A 25,957-nucleotide genomic window follows, 5' to 3' on the forward strand; every position below is an offset into this window, starting at 1 on the left:
AGTTAAACTATAAACTAAATTGCTTCCACAGTTAGGTTAGCCTAACCCAGGAAAGAACAAGGGCAGCTTGGAGGTTAGAAACCAGATGAAGTTGGTTAGGTCTGATTTCTTTCAATGCCATAATTTTTGCAAAGGTGATTTCACTGTAAGGCATAGCTGATGGTAGTTTTGATTTGCATTTCCTAATGCGCAGTGATAATGAGCATCTTTTTGTGTGCTTATTGTCCATTCATATCTCTCTTTTATTGAGAAATATCTATTCAAGTCTTTGCTAATTTTTGAATTGAGTTCTTCGTTTTATTGTTGAGTTTTAGGACTTCTCTATGATTCTGGATATTAATTCCTTATCAAATATGTGATTATCAAATATTGTGATTTTATTCTATTCTGTGGGTTCTTTTTTTCTGATAATTGTGTCCTTTGATACATTTTTTTAATTTCATAAATCAAACTTGTCTATTTTGTTTTCTTTTGTTGCCTATGCCTTTGGTGTCATATCCCAGGAATTACTGCCAAATCTAAAGTTGTGAAGCTTTCCTGCCATGTTTCCTTCTATGAGTTTTATATTTTTAGATCTTACATTTAGGTCTTTGATCCATTGTAAACTAATTTTTGTATATGGTATCAGGAAATGCACCCAATGACCCAGCATGGTGACTCATGCCTGTAATCCCAGCACTTTGGGAGGCCGAGGTGGGTGGACCACTTGAGGTCAGAAGTTCGAGACCAGCCTGACCAACATGGTGAAACCCCATCTCTAGTAGAAAAAAAAACACAAAATTAGCTGGGCATGGTGATGGGCACCTGTAATCCCAGCTACATGGGAGGCTGAGGCAAGAGAATCACTTGAACCCAGGAGGTGGAGGTTGCAGTGAGTCAAGATAGCACAATTGCACTTCATCCTGGGCAACCAGAACAAAACTCTATGTCAAAGAGAAAAAGAAAAAGGAAAAGAAAATGCACCCATTTTTTCCCAGCAACATTTTTGAAAAGACTATCTACTTCCCATTGAATAGTCTTGATCAAATCACTTGACCATATTTGCAATAGCTTACTTCAGTCTTCTGTATTGTATTCCATTGCAATGTATGTCTGCTTTAAGCCAGTACCACACTGTTTCCATCACTGCAGCTCAGCTGTGTAATAAACATTGGAATAAGGAAGTACAAGTCATCTAGATTTGTTCTATTTCAGAATTGTTCAGGCTACTCAGAGTCCCTTATGATTTCATATGAATTTTAGGATGAGCTTTAACTTTACTGAGATTTTGACAGGGATTGCATGAATCTGTAGATGTCTTTGGATAGTGTTTACATCTTAACAATATTAAATTTTCCAATTCATAAACATGGCATGTGTTTCCATTTCATTACTTGTTCTTTAATTTCTTTCAGCAATGTTTTACTTTTCATTGTACAAATCTTTCACCACCTCGGTTAATTCCTAAGTATTTTTTTTTTTGATATTATTATAAATTGAATTACAGTTGACTTTTGATCGACATAGGTTTGAACTATGCAGGTCCATTTCTATGTGATTGTTTTTAAATAAATAGAGTCAACCTTCTGTATCAGTGGGTTCTAAATCTATGACCAAATGCAGATTGAGTGTTGGGATACAAACCCCACATGTATGTAGCTTACACTTTTTGCATTCACAGGTTGCAAGTTCTGCAGGGTTGACTGTGGAACTTGAGTATGCCATGCTTTTGGTATATGAGGATGGTCTTGGAACCAATGCCATGCAGATACCATGGGATGACGATATTTTCTTAATATCTTTTTCAGATTGTTCACTATTAATGTATAGAAATGCAACTGAGGCCAACATGGGCAGATCACAAGGTCAGGAGATCGAGACCATCCTGACTAACACAGTGAAACCCTGTCTCTACTAAAACTACAAAAAATTGTGGGGGAGTGCCCAAGATGGCCAAATAGGAACAGCTCCAGCCTCCAGGTCCCAGCATGAGCGACACAGAAGATAGGTGTTTTCTGCATTTTCAACTGAGGTACCAGGTTCATCTCATTGAGGCATGTCAGACAGTTGGTGCTGGTCAGTGGGTGCAGCCCGACCAGTGAGAGCTGTAGCAGGGCAAGGCATCGCCTCCCTTGGAAGTGCAAGGGTGAAGGGAATTCCTTTTCCTAGCCAAGGGAAACTGAGACACAAAACACCTGGAAAATCAGGTAACTCCCACCCTAATACTGTGCTTTACCAAGAGTCTCAGCAAACAGCACACCAGGAGATTATATCCCACACCTGGCCATGAGGGTCCCACGCCCATGGAGCCTCCCTCATTGCTAGCACAGCAGTCTGAGATCTAACTGCAAGGTGGCAGCCAGGCTGAGGGAGGGGGACCCACAATTACTGAGGCTTAAGTAGGTAAACAAAGCCACCGGGAAGCTCGAATTGGGTGGAGCCCACCACAGCTCAAGGAGGCCTGCCTGCCTCTGTAGACTCCACCTCTGGGGACAGGGCATAGCTAAACAAAAAGCAGCAGAAACCTCTGCAGATGTAAATGTCCCTGTCTGACAGCTTTGAAGAGAGCAGTGGTTCTCCCAGCATGGAGGTTGAGATCTGAGAATGGACAGACTGTCTGCCCTAGTGGGTCAATGATCGCTGAGTAGCCTAACTGGGAGACATCCCCCACTAGGTGCAGACCAAGATCTCACACCTCACACCTCACATGGCTGGGTACACCTCTGAGACAAAGCTTCCAGAGCAAGAATCAGACAGCAACACTCGCTGTTCAGCAATATTCTGTCTTCTGCAGCCTCCACTGCTGATACCCAGGCAAAAAGGGTCTGGAGTGGACCTCAAGCAAACTCCAACAGACCTGCAGCTGAGGGTCCTGACTGTTAAAAGGAAAACTAACAAACAGAAAGGACACCCACACCAAAACCACATCAGTACTTCACCATCATCAAAGACCAAAGGCAGATAAAACCACAAAGATGGGGAAAAAGCAGGGCAGAAAAGCTGGAAATCCAAAAAATCAGAGCGCATCTCCCCCTCCAAAGGAATGTAGCTCATTTCCAGCAACAGAACTAAGCTGGATGGAAAATGACATTGACAAGTTGAGAGAAGAAGGCTTCAGTTGATCAAACTTCTCAGAGCTAAAGGAGGAACTACGTACCCAGCGCAAAGAAACTAAAAACCTTGAAAAAAGAATGGATGAATGGATAACTAGAATAATCAATGCAGAGAAGACCATAAAAAACTGATAGAAATGAAAACCATGACACGAGAACTATGTGAAAAATGCACAAGCTTCAGTAACCAACTTGATCAATTGAAAGAAAGAGTATCAGTGATTGAAGATCAAATGAATGAAATGATGTGAGAAGAGAATTTTAGAGAAAAAAGAGTAAAAAGAAATGAACAAAGCCTCCAAGAAATATGGGATTATGTGTAAAAACCAAACCTACATCTGATTGGTGTGCCTGAAAGTGACAGGGAAAATGGAACCAAGTTGGAAAACACTCTTCAGTATATCATCCAGGAGAACTTCCCCAACGTAGTAAGGCAGGCCAACATTCAAATTCAGGAAATACAGAGAATGCCACAAAAGTACTCCTCGAGAAGAGCAACTCCAAGACACATACTTGTCAGATTCACCAAAGTTGAAATGAAGGAAAAAATGTTAAGGGCAGTAAGAGAGAAAGGTCAGGTTACCCACAAAGGGAAGCCCATCAGACTAACAGCAGACCTCTTGGCAGAAACTCTACAAGCCAGAAGAGAGTGGGGGCCAATTTTCAACAGTCTTAACTTTGTCACCACCAGGCCTGCCCTACAAGAGATCCTGAAGGAAGCACTAAACATGGAAAGGAACAACCGGTACCAGCCATTGCAAAAACATGCCAAAATGTAAAGACTATCGATGCTAGGAAGAAACTGCATTAACTAATGAGCAAAATAACCAGCTAATATCATAATGAAAGGATCAAGTTCACACATAACAATATTAACCTTAAATGTAAACGGACTAAATGATCCAATTAAAAGACACAGACTGGCAAATTGGATAAATAGTCAAGACCCATCAGTTTGCTGTATTCAGGAGACCCATCTCATTTGCAGAGACACACATAGGCTCAAAATAAAGAGATGGAGGAAGATCTACCAAGCAAATGGAAAACAAAAAAAAAGCATGGGTTGCAATCCTAGTCTCTCATAAAACAGACTTTAAACCAACAAAGATCAGAAGAGACAAAGAAGGCCATTACATAATGGTAAAGGGATCAATTCATCAGGAAGGCTAACTATCCTAAATATATATGCACCCAATACAGGAGCACCCAGATTCATAAAGCAAGTCCTTAGAGACTTACAAAGAGACTTAGACTAGCATACAATAATAATGGAAGACTTTAACACCCCACTGTCAACATTAGACAGATCAACGAGACAGAAAGTTAACAAGGATATCCAGGAATTGAACTCGACTCTGCACCAAGCACACTTTATAGACATCTACAGAATTCTCCACCCCAAATCAACAGAATATACATTCTTCTCAGCACCACATCACACTTATTCCAAAATTGACCACAGTTGGAAGTAAAACACTCCTCAGCAAATGTAAAAGAACAGAAATTATAACAAACTGTCTCTCAGACCACAGTGCAATCAAACTAGAACTCAGGACTAAGAAACTCAATCAAAACCGCTCAACTACATGGAAACTGAACAACCTGCTCCTGAATGACTACTGGGTACATAACAAAATGAAGGTAGAAATAAAGATGTTCTTTGAAACCAATGAGAACAAAGATACAACATACCAGAATCTCTGGGACACATTTAAAGCATTGTGCAGAAGGAAATTTATAGCACTAAATCCCTACAAGAGAAAGCAGGAAAGATCTAAAATTGACACCCTAACATCACAATTAAAAGAACTAGAGAAGCAAGAGCAAACACATTCAAAAGCTAGCAGAAGGCAAGAAATAACTAAGATCAGAGCAGAACTGAAGGAGATAGAGACACAAAAATCCCTCCAAAAAATCAATGAATCCAGGAATTGGTTTTTTGAAAAAAGCAACAAAATTGATAGACCACTAGCAAGACTAATAAAGAAGAAAAGAGAGAAGAATCAAATAGACACAATAAAAAATGATAAAGGGGATATCACCACCGACCCCGCAGAAATACAAACTACCATCAGAGAATACTATAAACACCTTTACACAAATAAATGAGAAAACCTGGAAGAAATGGATAATTTCCTGGACACTTACACTCTCCCAAGACTAAACCAGGAAGAAGTTGAATCCCTGAATAGACCAATAGCAGGCTCTGAAATTGAGGCAATAATTAATAGCCTACCAACCAAAAAAAAAGTCCAGGACCAGACAGATTCATAGCCAAATTCTACCAGAGGTACAAGGAGGAGCTGGTACCATTCCTTCTGAAACTATTCCAATCAATAGAAAAAGAGGGAATCCTCCCTAACTCATTTTATGGTGCCAACATCATCCTGATACCAAAGTGTGGCAGAGACATGACAAAAAAAAAGGGAATTTTAGACCAATATCCCTGATGAACATCAATGCAAAAATCCTCAATAAAATACTGGCAAACCGGATTCAGCAGCACATCAAAAAGCTTATCCACTATGATCAAGTGGGCTTCATTGCTGGGATGCAAGTCTGTTTCAACATACGCAAATCAATAAACGTAATTCAGCATATAAACAGAACCAAAGACAAAAACCACATGATTATCTCAATAGATGCAGAAAAGGCTTTTGACAAAATTCAACAGCCCTCCATGCTAAAAACTATCAATAAATTCGGTACTAATGGAACATATCTCAAAATAATAAGAGCTATTTATGACAAACCCACAGCCAACATCATACTGAATGGGCAAAAACTGGAAGCATTCCCTTTGAAAACTGGCACAAGACAGGGATGCCTTCTCTCACCACTCCTATTCATCATAGTCTTGGAAGTTCTGGCTAGGGCAATCAGGCAAGAGAAAGAAATAGTGTATTCAGTTAGCAAAAGAAGAAGTCAAATTGTCCCTGTTTGCAGACGTCATGACTCTATATTTAGAAAACCCCATTGTCTCAGCCCAAAATCTCCTTAAGCTGATAAGCAACTTCAGCAAAGTCTCAGGATACAAAATTAATGTGCAAAAATCACAAGCATTCTTATACACCAGTAACAGACAAACAGAGAGCAAAATCATGAATGAGCTCTCATTCACAATAGCTTCAAAGAGAATAAAATACCTAGGAATCCAACTTAGAAGGGGTGTAAATGACCTTTTCAAGGAGAACTACAAACCACTGCTCAGTGAAATAAAAGAGAACACAAACAAATGGAAGAACATACCACGCTCATGGATAGGAAGAATCAATATTGTGAAAATGGCCATACTGCCCAAGGTAATTTATAGATTCAATGCCATCCCCATGAAGCTACCAATGACTTTCTTCACGGAATTGGAAAAAACTGCTTTAAAGTTCATATGGAAACAAAAAAGACCCCGTATTGCCAAGACAATCCTAAGTCAAAAGAACAAAGCTGGAGGCATCATGCTACCTGACTTCAAACTATAGTACAAGGCTACGGTAACCAAAACAGTATGGTACTGGTACCAAAACAGGGATATAGACCAATGGAACAGAACAGAGCCCTCAGAAATAATACCACACATCTATAGCCATCTGATCTTTCACAAACCTGACAAAAACAAGAAATGGGGAAACAATTCCCTATTTAATAAATGGTGCTGGGAAAACTGGCTAGCCATAAATAGAAAGCTGAAACCGGATCCTTTCCTTACTCCTTATTCCTTTTGTTGCAATGGCAACAAAAGCCAAAATTGACAAATGGGATCTAATTAAACTAAAGAGCTTCTGCACAGCAAAAGAAACTACCATCTGAGAGAAGAGGCAACCACAGAATGGGAGAAAACTTTTGCAATCTACTCATCTGACAAAGGGCTAATATCCAGAACCTACAAAGAAATCAAAAAAATTTACAAGAAAGAAACAAACAACCCCATCAAAAAGTGGGCAAAGGATATGAACAGACACTTCTCAAAAAGAAGACATTCATACAGCCAACAGACACATGAAAAAATGCTCATCATCACTCGCCATCAGTGAAATCCAAATCAAAACCACGATGAGATACCATCTCACACCAGTTAGAATGGCAATCATTAAAAAATCAGGAAACAACAGGTGCTGGAGAGGATGTGGAGAAATAGGAACACTTTTACACTGTTGGTGGGACTGTAAACCAGTTCAACCATTGTGCAAAACAGTGAGGCGATTCCTCAAGAATCTAGGACTAGAAATACCATTTGACCCAGCCATCCCATTTCTGGGTATATACCCAAAGGATTATAAATCATGCTGCTATAAAGACACATGCACACGTATGTTTATTGCAGCACTATTTCAATGGCAAAGACTTGGAATCAACCCAAATGTCCATCAATGATAGACTGGATTAAGAAAATGTGGCACGTGTACACCATGGAATACTATGCAGCCATAAAAGAGGATGAGTTCGTGTCCTTTGTAGGGATATGGATGCAGCTGGAAACCATCATTCTCAGCAAACTATGGCAAGAACAGAAAACCAAACACCGCATGTTCTCACTCATAGGGGGAATTGAACAATGAGATCACTTGGACACAGGAAGGGAAACATCACACACCAGGGCCTATTGTGGGGTAGGGGGAGGGGGGAGGGATAGCATTAGGAGATATACCTAATATAAATGACTAGTTAATGGGTGCAGCACACCAACATGGCACATGTGTGCATATGTAACAAACCTGCACGTTGTGCACATGTACCCTAGAACTTAAAGTATAATAATAATAATAATAATAATAATAATAATAATAAAAAGAAAAAAATACAAAAAAATTTGCCGGGCGTGGAGGTGGGCACCTGTAGTCCCAGCTACTCAGGAGGCTGATGCAGGTGAATGGCGTGAACCTGGGAGGCGGAGCTTGCAGTGAGCCAAGATCGGACCACTGCACTCCACCCTGGGCGACAGAGTGAGACTCTGTCTCAAAAAAAACAAAAAAAAGAAGAAGATAAGAAAGAAATGCAACTGATTTTTGCGTGTTGACTTTGTACCTTGTTAATTTGCTATAAATTCATTTGGTAGTTCTAACAGAATTTTTGTTGAACCTTTAGAGTTTTCTACATGTAAGATCAAATCACCTGTGAAGACGGATAGTTTGACTTCTTTCTTTCACTTTTGGATGCATTGTATTTCTATTTCTTGCGTAATTGTTGTGCCTAGAGCTTCCAATGCACTGATGAGTAGATATGAGAAAGGGAGCTTCCTTGCATTGTTGTCGACCATAGAGGAAAATTTTTTTATTTTTCACCATTAAGTATGATGTTTGCTGTCGGTTTTTTACATATGGCTTTTATTATATTGAGGGAGATTCCTTATACTAGTTGTTTGTTAAGTGTTTTTATAAAAAGCCAAATTTTGGCAAATGCTTTTCCTGCATCAGTGGAAATGATCATGTGGTCTATTCATTCTGTTATATAGTATATGACATTATCTGACATTTGTGTGTTAAACTATTCTTGTAGGAATAAATCCCACTTGGTCATGTTGTGTAATCGTTTTAATATTAAACTGAATTCATTTTACTATTATTTTGTCGAGGATTTTTGCATCATTGTTCATAATGGACAATGGTCTGTAGTATTCTCTTCTTGTAGTATCTTTGTCTGGCTTTGCTGTAAGGGTAATGCAAGTCACATGCAACAAAGGAGAAAATATTCCTTCCTCTTAAGTTTTTGGGGAAAATTTGAGAGGGATTGGTGTTAGTTATTTAAATGTTTAGTAGAATGCACCAGTAAAGCCCTCAGGTGCTGACGCAATTCTTTTAATAGTTACGGGGCTGATCAGTTTTTCTATTTCTTCATATTTAGTCTTGGTACTTTTGTGTTTCTAGGAACTTATCTATTTCATCTAGGTTATTTGATTTTTTTGCATGCAGCTGTCCACAGTACTTTCTTATATTTCTTATTTCTGTAGAATTGGTACTAAGTCCTCCAATTTCATTCTGATTTTAATCGTTTTAGTCTTCTCTTTCTTAGTGCATATAACCAGATGTTTGTCAAATTTGATCTTTTCAAGGAACTGACTTTTGGCTTGTCTGATTGTCTATATTGTTTTTGTCTTCTCTATTTTGTTTATCTCTGCTCTACTCTTTATTATTTCTTTCTTTATCATAGCCTTAGGCTTAGTGAGCTCTTTTTCAACTTTCTTCAGTTGTAAAGTTAGGTTGTTTATTGGAGATATTTATTCTTCTTAGTGGAAGAATGTATAGCTATATATTCCCCCTGAGCACTGCCTGTGTTGTGCTTTCATCTTCATTCATTTAAGTATTTTCTAACTTTCCTTGTGATTTCCTCTTTGATCCCTAAGCTATTTAGCATTCTCATCATTTTACGGAGGAGGAAACTGAGGCACAAGGAGACGTGATTCAACCGAGGCTACCCAACTCTTCTGGGATCCACTGCCAGTGCTCAGGAAAGCAGGCCTGGGGTAAGAACACAGGTCCAGTGTGAGTCCCTGGGGCCAGGCCATGTTGAATGCAGCACAGTTGGAAGCAAGGAATGACCATAAGGAAACAAACAAAACAGAAATTGTCTTCCAGCACACAGGTCCTGACGTCTGAAAGGGATCTCTATTCTTTCCAACAACCACCTCCCAACTTTTATTTTAAATTTGGAGCAGTTGCTGCAGAAGAAGTTTGGGGGGCACCTCTCACAGCAAAAAAGGAATGTTTGTCTCCAAAGGAACAGACATCTACGCAGAGTTGTGAGCCTGTTCTGTGCTGCAATTGGAGCTGCTCCTCTCTGCTGTGTGGCAGTCTTCTCCTCTAGCTTGTGGAGGTGGAGACCCCACACCAGTGGGGTCACTGAGGGAGTTTTCAGATGATAAAGTGAGAGAGGGATCCATAGAATCCTGAAGAAGGCATGCAGCCAAAGACTAGCATGGGCCAAGCAGGACCAAGAAAATGGATAAGGCCAGACCCCAAGCTCACATAAACTTTCCTTTTCCTGGCTCCAACTCCAGAGCTCAGAGCAGCACCTGTTCCCCAGGTGTCCCAGGGCAGTGGTCTGCGGGATGGCTGGGCCAAGCCAAGAGGCCTAGGATGCACGTACGCTCAGCAGCCACCTGTTGACTGCTGGGGGAAAAAGAAGTTCCCAAGCCAAAAAAAGGTGGCAGATTCAGAGCATCCTGCCCTCCCACCTGTTCTACCCAAGGCAAGGAATTCAGAAACCTAAACCAGGCCACAGGGAAAGGAAGAAACTGACAGATTCCTCACACTGAGCCCCAAAGCCTGAAAGCCCCCTCAGAATATAAACTTCTGACTTCAGTTCAAAGAGGAAACTTGTGTAAGATCTGAGGCAGTGAGGTTCTGCTTTTCCTGGGAGGATAGGGTTCTTGGAGGCAGGTGGGAAGGGACCCATCTGCTACCCACCCCAAGGCAGGGTCATGTTCAAACTTAGTTTATGTGAGAGACTTGGAGAGAAACCCAGCCTACAATCAATTCTTGGCGCTTTCTTCATAACCATAGCAAAAGCAAATACAAAACGCCCACTGCATGCAGGAAACCTGCCAGCCCTGGGTACCTGCTCCAGCCAATTTCTATGACAACTGGCAAAACCAGGACACAGATAGGGAGACTGAGGGTGAGAGATGTGAGGTCCTGTCACAGGTGACAGAGGTGGGGCTGAACCAGGTTTGTCTGCTCCAAAGCCCAGGCTGTGGGGTACGGAGACAAGAGACATGGGAGAGCTGTGCCCTCTACAAAGTTGGTCCCTATTTCCACCTGCACTCTGTGGCCACAAGGCCAGTGGTGTCAGTGCAGGAGCCACCTGAGTCCTCCAGGAGAGGGCCACCATCAGGGACTTGTCTCCTCCAGGTGGTCAAGTAAGTACAAAGTGTCAGCTGCCAAGAGGTGAGGCCGCATCCTCCACATTCAGCTCCATCAGCAGTGGGACCGGCTGGGGCATGCCACGGGCATCCCTATGCGGAGAATACCTCAGGGTGAGCCAGCTTCTTGCTGACACTTCCTTTACCTATCCAGGTGACTGGCCACAGGTAAATCTGTCCCCGTGCCCCTGGCCTGGGCACGTTGCTTCTCATGAGACTGCAGAGACCCATGTCTCTATGGAAGGACCCTCATGCCACTCATGCCACACCGTCCCCGGAACCCACAGCTGTCATTCCCAGTGTGCAGCCCTCGGCCCTCACCCTCTCACCTGATCTCCCACCAGCCTGTGGAAGAGGCACTTTAAAGATGACAGAATTGAGGGCATTAGGTGCTTAGCAGCAGGGCTAACCCTGAGCACATCATGCCTCAGTTTCAGTTTCCTTTCCTGCAAAAACACAGATTAAATTTGGCCTTAGTGGGCTCAGGGGTGTTTTTGTAGAAAGAGTGAGATAACACATGGGCTGCCCTTGAAATATTCCTGTGTCCACATGGGAATATTGGGAATGTGAATGAACTCTCACTGGGAACAGGACCCAGAGCCACAATTTTGACAATTCCCATAGTGAAAAAATATAAATGGCCCCTATCACATAAACAAAAATGCCTCCTCCCCAGCAAACCAAGGAGATACAAATGAAGCACCTGGGAGGCAGAGGAAGTGTGGTGTGTGTGTGTGTGTGTGCACGTGTGTGTGTGTGTCCTGGGGTGGGGGCTGGCATCAACAGTGGCCCGGGGGGCTCCCAGTCTCAGTGCTTTTAATTTTACTAAAACTCCTTCCTGCCACTTCCATCAGTCAGGGAGGGTGCACATTAAAACAGCTGAAGGTTCACCCATTCATTGGCAAGAATTTGCAAAATGTGCATCAAGGCTGAGTGGGGGATGAGAGGTGGCCAGATGATTGCTGGGCAGCTCCAGAAGTCAACGAGCCTGCAGGTGGCTGTGCTCCCTGAACCAGGAGCTCCATTCCTGTCTCCATCTTAAGGACAAAACATCGTGGATGTTTTGTGCATGATGCAACACAACTCAGAGTGGTGCAGAGCCAGGCTCTGAAAAGAAGCCTCTGAAAGTCACTGACCAAGTGGCAGGATCTGTGCCTGGAGAGCAGGAGACTGTGCCTCCAGTCAGGCAGACACAGACATAACCGAAGGCCTGCACATACATAGACGGACATGCAGCTGCGGAGAAACATTTACAACAAGGGAATGTTCATGAACTATTGAGTAAAAACAAAGTAGGCTATAAACAGCATATGCCAAGCTTATCAAATGTATGGCCCATGGACTGCATGCCGCCCAGGAAGGCTTTGAATGCATCCCAACGTAAGTTCATTAACTTTCTTAAAACATAAAGATATTTTTGTGATTTTCTTTTCTTTCTTTTTTTTTTTATTTTAGCTCTTCAACTACCACTAGTGTAAGTGTGTTTTATGTGTGACCCAAGAAAATTCTCTTCTTCCAGTGTGGTCTAGGGAAGCCAAACAATTGGACATCCCTGGCATATACAGCACTAACTCAGTTTTTTGAGATACATATTTTATACGCACATAAAGAAATGACCAAGAGGAAATGTGAGCAGTGAGAGAATGGGTAAGTTGTATTGTTTCCTTTCCATTTTTGAGTTTCTAATTTACTATGGAAAGGAAACTCATAATACATCAAGGTACTGAAGACTGAGAATCCTAAAATCTAAGCCACAGAGCTAAATATATCATGCATGTTTAGGGAAATTATCCCACCATTCTGCCTTAGTTTACTCATCTGTAAAATAGGAAAAAATACCCCTTACTACCTCTAAGAGGCCAGAATAAAATGGCATTCCCAGGTGTTCCCAAGAGCTGGTTTCCACCCCCCTTTCCTGCACAGTGGGGCCGCCCACCTCCACAGCCTCATGCTCTGTATGCTGAAGGCCCCAAGTCCAGCCTGTGCTGCAGAATCCTGCAGCCCTCCACCCACTGCAGCACAGCTCGGCCCTTAAAGTTTTGCCCATGCATCACAAGCTTAGGCCTGGGAGGCAACAAGAGTTTCCATGCCAGCCTTTCTGGCCTCCTCCTCTGCGACATCTGCTGAGATCCTGAGGGGCCCAGGGAGAAAGCTCTCAGTCACTCCTGCCTGACTGGAGGCACAGTCTCCCCATCTTCAGGCACAGATCCTGTCTCTAGGTTAGTGGCTTTCAGAGGTCTCTTTTCAGAGCCTGGCTCCATGCCACTCTCAGCCACTAATGAGAACAGAGCTGGTTCTGCCCATAGTCCTGTCTGATGGCACCAGCGCCCTGCCTGGGGCTTCCCCCAGGCAGAACTTTGCCAGGGACTACTGAGACTGGATCAGGGACCAGAGGGATCAGGGTCCCTGGGACATCTCCAAGGATTCTGTGAGGCCCAGAGATCTGCACTGCCCTCCTCCTAGTGCCCTGCCACAGGCCCAAAGGAGACCCTGTGGTCTAGGGTCACAGCAGAAAACCCTTGTTCCAAGACTCTGTCTTCCTCAGGTTCTCAGTGGCCAGCATGGGCTGGAAGTCTGGGTCATCCTGGAGGAGAGTAACCCCCATTGACTGATTTGCTTAAGCTCATGTGGATGGAAAATGGCTGAGTTAGGACTGATCCCCAGCCCTCAGATGCCAAGCCCCAGCCTCTGGTTTTAGGACCAGTCCTCAGGACCAACCTTGCAGCTTTCTGGGGCTCCTGCACAGCTCTCAAAAGCACTCCACAGATTCCTCCTTTAAGAACCCAGGCACTGGGGCTGTTGTACCCAGGGGGAGCAGGAAGGACAGCTGTAGTCAGTCGTACTATAACACACTGTGGTTTAGATTTGTTTTGCCCACAGTCCTCTCTATCTGTCCCCAGGAGGTCTTTAGTGGGCAAAGCGACGAGGAGAGGCACAGACTGGCCTCGAGCCCCACCTTGAATTGTGCCCCTCCCCAGGGAGTATCTTCCTTGAAAGAGCCTATGGATCACTGTCTGCTTCAGAAACATCCAGGTCCTTTCTTTTGGGGGCCAGTAAAGCCACCTGTCCCGCTTCTCATTCCAGGATATTTACCTGTTGCACTCACCAGAGAAACTTCCCTGGGGTGGTGGATTCCAGGACAAAAGGCCTCTTCCTTAGGGGCCAGGAGTAGCTGGTTGGGCACTGAGGGTTCCACTCCCTTTCTATGTGGATTTATTGTGTGAAAAACATGAATGATGATGCTGACAGAGAAGGGGCACCAGGTTTTGAGCGGGATGAGGGAGGCTTGGCTGTGCTAGCAGCCCCAGACTGACAACTGATTCTGATGTTGCCTAGCAGAAGTCACACAGAACCAGGGACATCCAGTCAGTGCACACACACCTGCCTACCCCACCCCTGTGCAGATGGTGGCTTGGCTTGTGAGAGCTTTAGAAGGAGGCAGAAAGCTATTCCTCCAGAACAGCCTCCTGAAAAAGATGAAGATGTGGACCCCAGACTCTCTTTCCCTCCAGGAGGGACCCAGGCATGAGTGGTCAGCCACTGAGTCCTGCTGGAGTGGATGTGGGCATGGGGAGCCTGCCCCATGGCAGATCCTCAGAGGCACGGGCAGTGCTGCCCATGGGGCTGGGGCTGGTGGTTCAAACAGGTCAATTTGTCCCTGTGTATTCTGGTTTTATTGCCCAAACACTTGAATCTCCAACTTGAGCCCTGAGAGTGGGACATAAACACCTTCCCCATGCATTTCTACTGGGATTTTATGAAATCTTTCAAAACTAATGTCTCAGGAGGGGACTGAGGGAGGAAAGAGTGCTTTTGAGTTCCTGGCTGAACAGCGCAGGAGTTGGGTGTAAGCATGCTGGAGGGTGATCAACTCCAATGTCACATGCACAAACTTTACCTGGCCCTAAAGCCTCTGACCTGAGAGGAGAATTAGGGGCAACCTAGACTTGGTCACAACTGCCCTATTCTCTCTGTGAGTTTGAAGATCTTTCTGCATGGGGTTATTCCCTCCAACAGGCTGCCAACACCTGAGAGACCAAAGCTGTAGGAGGCTGGGGTCAGTCCACATGTCCACACATGCACAACACACACTTGCACAGGAAGCACATGCACATGCACACACATTTACACACACGCACACATATGCATGAACAAAACACACACACACAACCACGTACATGTGCACCCACCCATATATACACATGAACACACATTTACACACATGCATACATATGCATGAACAAAAACACATACACACAGCCATGTATGTGCGTGCCCACCCACATATACACATGCACATGTCCAAACATGTCCACATGAACATATACACATATGCACATGTTCACACATGAAAACACATGCACTCACATGCACAGAAACACTTATATTCATGCCTGTACTCAGCCATACACATGCATGCATGCCAACACGTCAACATACATGACCATGTGTCTACATGTACACCCATACACCATGCATATACACATGTACATATACACACACACACTCCTGAGGACGTCACCCAAAACCCAGGGTCCAAGGCTCTTCCATTCTTAAGGCAGATTATGTGCACTTGGGCCAGGTCTCTAAATTACCAGCATCTAGGGTCCTGGTCAGGGAAGGGCATTCCCTGCCATGCCAGCCCAGTGTGTACATGGGTGTAAGAAACTGCAACTCTGTGCACATATGTGACTGCAGCCTATGACCAGGAGGCCACACCAGCATGCCTGTGTACCTACTTCCATGTGCACCTGAGCTGCATCCTCATGCATCCACTTCTGTGCACACTTATATATGTCCATATGTATATTTACACTCATATGCCAGAACTCAGGGCCTAGGCCAGGGGTCACTCCAGAGCTGGTGATAGCTCACTGGGCTCTCTGAGCCTGCATCCACTCTGCTGCTGCCGCCATCAGTGATGTTGTGAGTCACCATGGGGATTTTGTGGTGTCTTTTCCTCTGGGCTCTGATCCTGCTGCCCCAGAATCCGAGCCCTGAGGCCTTGTCCCCATGAAGATCCCAACCCTGGCAGGCCAAACCCATATTTTCTTGACCCCATCATGGCTGTGTGGGTGGGTTTTTTGTTTGCTTGTTTGTTTGCCTTGCTTGGCATCACAGCCTATTCATGAGATAGTCTGGATGGTCCCAGTGATGCAGCTGAAGAAACCACTTTGAGAGATGGAGGGGGTGCCAGGACCTCACAAGGGCGGAACCAGGAAGGAGACCTGGCTCCTCTGAGGTCAGGTCATGCCTTTTGCCTGAGACAACCTTTGCTGTTACCTGGGTCACCTGGCGCCTGTTTACCTGTGCAATCTACTCTGCTTTATTGCCCCAAAATTGTGGAAAGGTAGGATTGCTCTTAACACTGATTCCTGTTGCTCACCACCTGTGAGTTTTCATACAGTGACTGTTCAGTTATTTACCACCTTAACGGCACCTGCAAACTCTGTAAAATCATAACACTAACATCATTTATTTTAGCAGCATTGCAGTAAAATTCCTCTACCATGGTGTTTTATGTGCTCTTGTGCACCATGAACATTTCCATAAAAACACACAGTAAAATATAAAAGTGGGCTTCCAAATATCAAAAGTAGGGAAGGAAACAAACCATAGCAAAGCCCACATTGTGGTCAGGCATAGCCCAACAGCTGCAGCAGGGACTTCCAAGGTGGGTGGCACCCTCTTCCCTCTGCTCACTGCTGATGAGGGCAATGAAAGCTGCTGGGGGTGTCTCAGGATCCCTGCCTGCCTGGCCTCCGCTCTGCCAAGAGTTTGTGTCCAGTGGGGAGGTTGTGCTCCCAGCCCCATGTCCACTCCTCACGGGGAGCCATGCTCAGTGGCTGGGGATGAGGACCCTGAGTCCACATGCTGGGGGTCCTGTCCAGCCTCTGCACATGGCTGCCACCCAGGCCCCCAACCATTGGCACCCCCAACTCAGCCATTCCCAGCCAAGTCCCCATGTTGTGGTGGGACCATGTCACACAGCTCAGAGGTCCCCCAGGAAACAATTGTTCACCCACAGGCTCCTTCCTCAAAGCCTTAGGTCCTTACGTAAGGCAGAACTGTGAGGGGACAACAATGACTTTGAACTTGTGTCCTGCATCTGAGCCGGGCACAGTTCCTTGTACTCCATGTATGTTACCTCATCAAATGGCAGCCCCACTCTGGAGGCAGGCACAGGGAGGTTAAGCAACTTGTCCATGGTTACAGTCAGGAAGTGAGGCAGTTGGGATTTGAAACTGAATTTCCTGGCTCTGGAAACCTAAGGTCCCTGAGAACTCTGTTATGGCATAGGTGTGGCACCTCCTGAGCCCTGAGTTCTCACTCTATCAGGCCCTGCTGGCCTCTCAACCACCCCTCGTGCTGACTCCAGGGACTGAACCCACCCTTTGTCATTGCCCCTTCCAGTTTTCTCAGCCCAGGGCTCAGGACTTTTGAAGCTCCATCTGGCTCCTCAGGAGGCTCCAGCAACTGAAACCCTCCAAGTCAAGAGTACCCATTACGGCCCCCAACCTGCTTGTTCTCATGATCTTGTTCAGTTTGATTCAGGGGAATCCGTCTAACTCAAGGTAGCCCCCCAAGTCCACCAGCCCTCAGAGGCCCTTCCCTGTTTCCCACCTCCACCCTGAGCCACTCTCCCCTATTCCCACTTATCCCCAAGGTTGCAGAATTTCCTGTCTCTTCTTAGTCCTGACTTCAGGCTGGAGCATCCCAGCCCCTGACTGCAAGATCATCCCTCATCTTCTCTCTGTTTTGCGTTCTTGTCCTCTCCACGGGATGCTTCCCTGCAGGGTTTCTGGAAGCAGCACTTGCACAGCAAGCTCGCTGTAGACACAGTTGACACATTTATTTGTGGGGAGGAGCTGCTGGAGGAGGACAGCACTGAAACCCCTACTCTGGCTTAACCCACTGCTGGGCTCATATTTGTCCTCAAAGCACTGAGGTTGGTGTTCATGCTGGATCTCAAAGGGAGAGCAGGTGGAGTCTGGCATCAAATGCTGCTGGCCCAGTGCTGTGTCCTGGTCAGGGATGGGGAGCCACAGAGGCATGGAAAGAGGCAGGGGATACCCACAAGACATGCTGGATGTCATCACAGCTTTCCTGGAGTAAAGACTAAACATCCCTTAGAAATAGAAATAGAAATGGAAATAGAAATAGAAATAGAGTAGAGTAGAGGAGAGTAGAGTAGAACAGAATAGAATGAAAAGTGGAGGTCCCACCACCACCCAGTGATCTAGGTGCTGGGTGTTAGTGGACAAGCAACTTTGGAACTGGGTAATAGGAAGAAGTTGGAACAGTTTATGGGGGTGGGGCACAGAAAAAGATAGAAAAATGTGGGAAAGTTTGGAACTTCCTAGAGACTTGGAGGACTCAGAAGACAGGAAGATGTGGGAAAGTTTAGAACTTCCTAGAAACTAGATGAATGGCTTTGATCAACATGCTGATAGTGATATGGACAATGAAGTCCAGGCTGAGGCGGTCTCAGATGGAGATGAGAAACTTGTTGGAAAATGGATTAAAGGTCAGTCTTGCTATGCAAGGAGACCGGCAGCGTTTTTCCCCTGCCCTAAAGATCTGTGGAAGTTTGAACTTGAGAGAGATGATTTAAGGTATTTAGCACAAGAAATTTCTAAGAGACAAAGCACTTAGGAGGAAGCAGAGCAGAAAAGTTGGAAAATATGCAGCCTGATGATCTGATAGAGAAGAAAAACCATTTTCTGGGGTAGAAATTCAAGCCTGCTGCAGAAGTTTGCATAAGTAACCAGAAGCCAAATGTCAGTCACTGAGACATTGGGGAAAATATCTCTAGGGTATATCAGAGACCTTCACAGCAGCCCCTCCTTTTGCAGACCCAGAGACCTAGGAGTTAAAAATGGTTTCTTGGGCTGTGCCCAGGGCTGCCACCCACCCTGCTGTGTGCAGCCTTGGGACTTGGTGCCCTGAGTTCCAGCTGCTCTAGCCATGGCTAAAATGGGCCAAGGTACAGCTCAGGCCATTGCTCCAGGGGGTGCAAACCCCAAGCCTTGGCAGCTTCCATGTGCTGTTAGTCCTGCAGGTGCACAAAATACAACAATTCAGGTTTGGGAACCTTCGTCTAGGTTTCAGAGGATGTATGAAAATGCCTGGATCTTCAGGCAGGAGTCTGCTGCGGGGGTGGAGTCCTTGTGGAGCACTTCTGCTAGGGCATTGTGGAAGGGAAATGTGTGGTTGGAGCCCCCACACAGAGTCCCCACTGGAACACTGCCTAGTGGAGCTATGAGAAGAGGGCCGACATCCTCCAGACCCCAGAATGACCGATTCAATGACATCTTGCATCGTGCACCTGAAAAAACCACAGGCACTCAACACTAGCCTGTGAAAACAGCCAGGAGTGGGGCTATACCCTGCAACGCCACAGGGGTGGAGTTGTCTAAGGCCATTGGAGCCCACTTCTTGCATTAGCATAACCTGGATATGAAACATAGACTCAAACAAGATCTTATTGAAACTTAAAGATTTAATGACTGCCCTATTGGGTTTTGGACTTGCATGGGACCTGTAGCTTCTTTGTTTGGGCCAATTTTTCCCATGTGGAGTGGGTGTATTTAACCAATACCTGTACCCCTATTGTATTTTGGAAGTAACTAACATCCTTTTGATTTTACAGGCTCATAGGTGGAAGGGACTTGACTTGTCTCAGATGAGACTTTGGACTTGGACATTTGAGTTAATTCTGGAATTAGTTAAGACTTTGGGGGACTGTTGGGAGGGCATGACTGTGTTTTGAAATGTGAGGATATGAGATTTGGGAGGGGCCAGGGGCAGAAGGGTATGTTTTGGCTGTGTCCCAACCAAATCTCATCTTGAATGGTAGTTCCCATAATCTCCATGTTTTGTGGGAGGGACCTTGTGGGAGGTGATTATATTAGGAGGGTGGTTCCTCCATGCTATCTTCAAGATAGTGACTGAATTCTCACAAGATCTGATTGTTTTATAAAGGGCTTAACCCTTTGCTCAGCACTCATTCTCTCTCATGTCACTTTGTAAAGAGGTGCCATCCACCAGGATTTTAAGTTGCCTGAGGCTCCCTCAGCCCTGCTGAACTGTGAGTCAGTTAAATCTTTTTCCTTTCTAAATTACCCAGTCTCAGGTATGTCTTTATTAGCACCATGAACACAGACTAATACACCACCCCACTCATCTTTGCTGATTTGGAGCTCTCGGCTGCAGAGCCTTGGAAGAAATGCAAAGAACAGCCAGCTCTGCAGCTGGGGGGTGCTGGCCTTCTGCCCTGTCCCAGGTCTCTGAGGGCCCAGCTGAGCCTCAGGAAGCTTTGGCACCCAACGTCTCTTGGTGTCCACCCGTGCAGCCACCATCTGTCTTGGGCATGGTCACCAGCCCAATTCCTTCCCCTGCCTCCCTCTGGAGTCCTACATTCTCTGAGACTGGGGTCCTGGGTGCATGCCACCCGGCAGGGGTCCAGGAAAGGAGGCCCTATTGAGCATCTGAAAATCCAGGGTGCCCAGTTAAATTTGAACTCAGATGAACAAAGAATAATGGTTGGGTCTAAGTATGTCCTATGCAATATTTAGGACATATACACCCTAACAATTTACTGACTGTTGGTGTGAAATTCAGAGACAAATGAGTATCCTGTATTTTATCTGGCAACCCTAGCAGACAATGTGTGTAGAAAAAAATAAAAGAAGGCACCACCAGCACAGGAGACTGATGGATTCCACTCTGTGGGGCTGCAGCAGCCAGGAGGCCTGGGCTGCCCATAGGGTCTTCCCTCAGGGCTCAGCCTAAACACAATGGTGTAACCATTGTCATAAAGAAAAACAGCTTTAATGACCTACAATTCACATACTATACAGTTAACCCACTTGAAAGTTCAAATGCAATGTTCATTAGCAAATTCACAGATATGTGCAGCCATAACCACAAACAATTTTAGAACATTTTCATCATCTCAAAAAATAAAACCCTATACCCTTTCATTATCACCCCCATCCCTCCCATCCACCAGCCCCTGGTCACCACTGAGGGTCCTATCCCTCATCCCCTGGCTCCACACTCTCTATGGATCTGTCTGTTCTGGACATTTGACATAAATTGAATCACACTCTATATGGCCTTTTAGGCCTGGCTTTGCTCCCGTCACATCATGTTTTCAAGGTCCAGCCCCATTGAAGTGGGTGTTGGTGCTTCATTCTGTGAAAGGAAAATAAATCTTGGGACACCAAACTCACATAGCCAATGGAAAAGTCAAGCTGGGAAATATGTCAGGCTAACCTGCCTCCCATTTAATTCTTAAATAAGATAGCTACAAAGATTTTTCAAAAGCTACATACCTCATTTTAAAGCACTTCTTAAATAATTAAGGTTACTACATCTGTGTAACTTTCTGCATGTTCTTTTAAAATCCTTGTGCCATTAAGTTACAGGGCTTTGACTCATGGGTCTAAAGAGAACACAAGGTTTTACTAAATATTAAATACTGACAGTAGTTAAATCCTCACTTTCAGACCCAGTAGAAGATGCCAAACAAAATAAAGTGTGTTCATGAGACACAGGGCCAGAAATTAAAACTATTCAGCTCCTCAATGCCCAGGCGCTGTCATGGAAGAGTGGGCACATGAGAGTGTAAGGGCTGATTTTGAGAAATAAATAAGTTTACGTTCTCTATAAATTAACCACTGATGTTGAAGGCACACTGACCTGCATGTGAGCCTCGGGTCAAATTAACCCACTTTTCTTGGGACATTAATCCATTTGTTTTGTTTTGTTTTGTTTTGCTTAAACTTTTATTTTAAGTTCAGTAGCACAGGTTCCAGGTTTGTTACATAGGTAAACCTATGTCATGGTGGTTTGTTGTACAGATTGTTTTATCACCTAGGAATTAAGCCTAGGATCCATTAGTTATTTTTCCTGATACTATCCTTCCTCCCACCCTCCACCCCCTGATAGGCCCCAGTGTCTGACGTTCCCCTCTATGTGTCCTGTGATACATTATAATATTCTGTGAAAAGAGGCGCTTATTGACCAGGTGCGGTGGCTCATGCCTGTAACCCCAGCACTTTGGGAGGCCGAGGCGGGCAGATCAGAAGGTCAGGAGATAGAGACTATCCTGGCTAACATGGTGAAACCCTGTCTCTACTAAAAATACAAAAAAATTTAGCTGGGCGTGGTGGCATGCACCTGTAGTCCCACCTACTCGGGAGGCTGAGGCAGGTGAATGGTGTAAACCCAGGAGTTGGAGCTTGCAGTGGGCGGAGATCGTGCCACTGCACTCCAGCCTGGGTGACAGAGCGAGACTCCATCTCAATAAAAGAAAAGAAAAGAGGTGCTTATTTTACTTACTCTCTTGTCTTCTACAATATGTAACACAAGTTCTGCCTACAATAAACACTAAAATTATTTTAAAAATCTGACCTTGTGCCAAAAAAGTTATAACCTCACTATTTGTTTTCTCATATTATTCTACATCTTGCCTTTTTCAAGATTCTGTATTTCATTTATTATATCTTTGCCATCATTTAAAATCATACATATCTAATATAGAGAAGGACAATGGCACTATAAATTACTTCAGAGTGAAAGCAACAATTCCCTCATTTTTATGTCAGTAAATTTTATTAAGACTAATTTGAAAATAGAGTTAAATGTTATATCATCAATAATACAATTTTTAATAGATCCACCCTGTAGCTTGTAGTGTAAAAAATAAGAATCTACATGTGATTTCATTCTTAGAAAGATACGCAAGTAGACTCTTACAGGATTGTTTAACTGATGTTTTCAACAATCATTACATTAAATAATATTCTAAAATATAATAATCATCTAAGAAATGAATACACCTCAGTTAAAAGAAGACAAATGACCTGACAATAAGGGTGGGTCCAACAGCTGCTGATGGATAAACACATCGTGGCATGCTCATAGGATGGAATATTTGTCAGCGATAACAAAAAAGCCACCAGAAGTATGACTGAGCATATCTTGGGTGACTAAAATGAGGGACTTCCCAGCATCCCAGATCTAGACCAAAAGTGGTTCTTTCATTGAGTCTTTAGGAGATTTTTAAAATTTGAATATTTCCAAATCTAAGAAACCAGAGACTTTACCTACATGATCTTTAGGTGATCCAGTGTGGTGTGTGAAGAAGTTGACAATGGATTACTCATTGGTTCAGACGTGGTTACTGGAAAAGCATGTAATTAATCCCCTTCCTGAACTGTCATTATTATACCCCTAGAAAGACAAGGCAAGATCTGTCTTGGAGTGTGAGGAAGAGGGAATTTTTTCTAATTTCATTTTTGGGAAGTATCACAGTGGAAAAAGTTTTGTGTACAAAACTTTTCTACTGGTTATCCACATTTTCTTTGTCTACCTCAGGCTGAGGTACATAGTGTTCCACACATGATGAAGAAAAGAAAGAAACGACTCAACCACAAATTATAAGCGTAGATGAAACATCATTTCTGATTGCCTAAATTGTCCCTCGTGTTCAAGACATCCTTGATTGTCTTATATGAGTTCACATAGGGATTCTTTCCTTTTTCACATTTTGTGATGTTCTTGCTCCTTCTCTTCTTCCTTGGGACAAGTGGTTCTGCATTTCTAAGATGGCCTGGTCTTCTACTTTCAAGCTGCTGGTTTTCAGTGGAACGTCCTGAAACCCAGAGTTTCAGTTGACACTGGGAATTTTAGGACCTCACCACCCTGGAAACTTGTTGCATGTTCATGGAGTGGATCAAAGGACAATCTGAAGGACACACACAGCAGTTTGGTTTCAATCATCCCTTTGTTCTTGATGGCATACATGTGCTTTTTGAGCATTGATCTTTTGTGTGAGCCATTTTTCTGGGGTAAGAGGTGACATGGCTCCCAGACAATGAAGAGCTTTAGCTAATGTTGCCAGCTTATGCCTTCACTGTGTCCATCAGTTACAACTGGAGAGACTGTTTAACTTAGATCCCTTGGTTCATTCCATTGCCCTTGTGTTCTGAGTCATGTTTGAGGCACCGATGTGTCATGTTCTTTTCTTTCATTGGTTCATCCATTCAACAGACCTTTTCAGGTTGCATTACTTGTCAGGAGTCATTCTAGTCTCCAGGGATAATAAATCTGTGGTATCAATAGAAACCCCTCTGTACTCATGGAGTCTATCTACATCCTTCATGGTGAATACGGTCCAGATACAAAGAAGAATGTAAAACATTTTCAATTTTTATAAATAGTAATGGATAAAATATATCAGTAGGCAGGGGTGGTTGTGGATAGTGTGGACAGGCAGTGCTCCACTGGGAGGGGAACATTTCAGTAAAAATATAAAAGATACACAGGAACGAGTTGTGTGGCTATGTATACTTAGACAAAAAAATCTTCCTAACTATATGAGAATTTATTCATTCTACTGTTGACAAACATTTGGATATATTCCCTGTTTTAGCCATTATAAATAAAGCTGCTATGATTATAAGTATGCATTTCTATGGTATATGTTTAAAGGAACATTGCTTAGTCACAGGGAGAGCATTTGTTGGCTTGAATTAATACTTAAATACAGGTTTTCCTAATTGATTGCAGACATTAACTGTGTTTTGAGCATGCTCCAATTGCCCCACACATTCTTCCATAGCATAATTTGAAATAATTTTATTGAGGTTCAACTTACATTCTCTAAAATTCATCAAGTATAAATGAATAAGTTGTAAAATTTTACACATTATTATTTCAAAATATGTTACATGTGACTGTATAATCACTACCACAAACATGAAGTAGAACATTTCCATCACCAAGAAAAGCTCAATCTGGTCCTTTTCATTAAATTTTCTCCTAGTACATGATGGCTGTGACAAAATTATTCTATTTCAATTACTATATTTGCCTTTTGAAAAATTTCACATAATTGTGATGTTAACATTTATGTAGTCTTTAGTGTCTTATTCTGTTAACTCATAATAATTCCTTTGGAATCATCCAAGTTGTACATATCAGTAATTTCTTACTTCTTATTTGCTGAGAAGTAGTCCATTGTATGGACACACCACAATGTGTTTATGCATCAGCAGCTAATGGATCTTGCCCATTAATATTTGTCAGGTCATTTGTCTTCTTTTAACTGAGTTGTAGAAATTGTGTATATACAAATATGAATACCAACATATATCAAATATATGTATTTCAATATTTCTCTCAGGCTATGGCTGTCAATTTATTTGTTAACAGGGTCTTATGAAGACTAGATTTAAACATTCTATTTTATGTTTTCTGCATGTGTATCCTATCTAAGAAACCATTTCCTATTCCAGGGGCACAATAAATTTCTCCTATACTTTTTTCATACAGAATATATAATTTTGTCTATTCCATTTAGATCTCAAACTCATTTGAAGTTAATTTTTTAGATGTACTTTGATGAATCAATATTAACATACTTACATATGGCTATTCAATTTCTCCACGAATATTTATGTAAATATCTATTCTTCCCTTTAAATTATCTTCATACAATCCTTAATAAAAAATTATATGTGTGCAAATATATACATCTACATACACGCATATGTATGTATGTGTTTGTATATGTATGTGTGTGTGTGTATATATATGCCTGAGCTTCCTATATTATTACAATTATTTATAATTATTTCCTTAGGTGATAACACACTGTTGTAAATACTGTAGCTTTATAGTATTTATTTAAGATAATATGGCCGGGCGCGGTGGCTCAAGCCTGTAATCCCAGCACTTTGGGAGGCCGAGACGGGCGGATCACGAGGTCAGGAGATCGAGACCATCCTGGCGAACACGGTGAAACCCCGTCTCTACTAAAAAATACAAAAAACTAGCCGGGCGAGGTGGCGGGCGCCTGTAGTCCCAGCTACTCGGGAGGCTGAGGCAGGAGAATGGCGTAAACCCGGGAGGCGGAGCTTGCAGTGAGCTGAGATCCGGCCACTGCACTCCAGCCTGGGCGACAGAGCAAGACTCCGTCTCAAAAAAAAAAAAAATATAA

Source organism: Theropithecus gelada, chromosome 16 (assembly GCF_003255815.1).
Source record: "Theropithecus gelada isolate Dixy chromosome 16, Tgel_1.0, whole genome shotgun sequence".
NCBI lineage: Eukaryota > Metazoa > Chordata > Mammalia > Primates > Cercopithecidae > Theropithecus > Theropithecus gelada.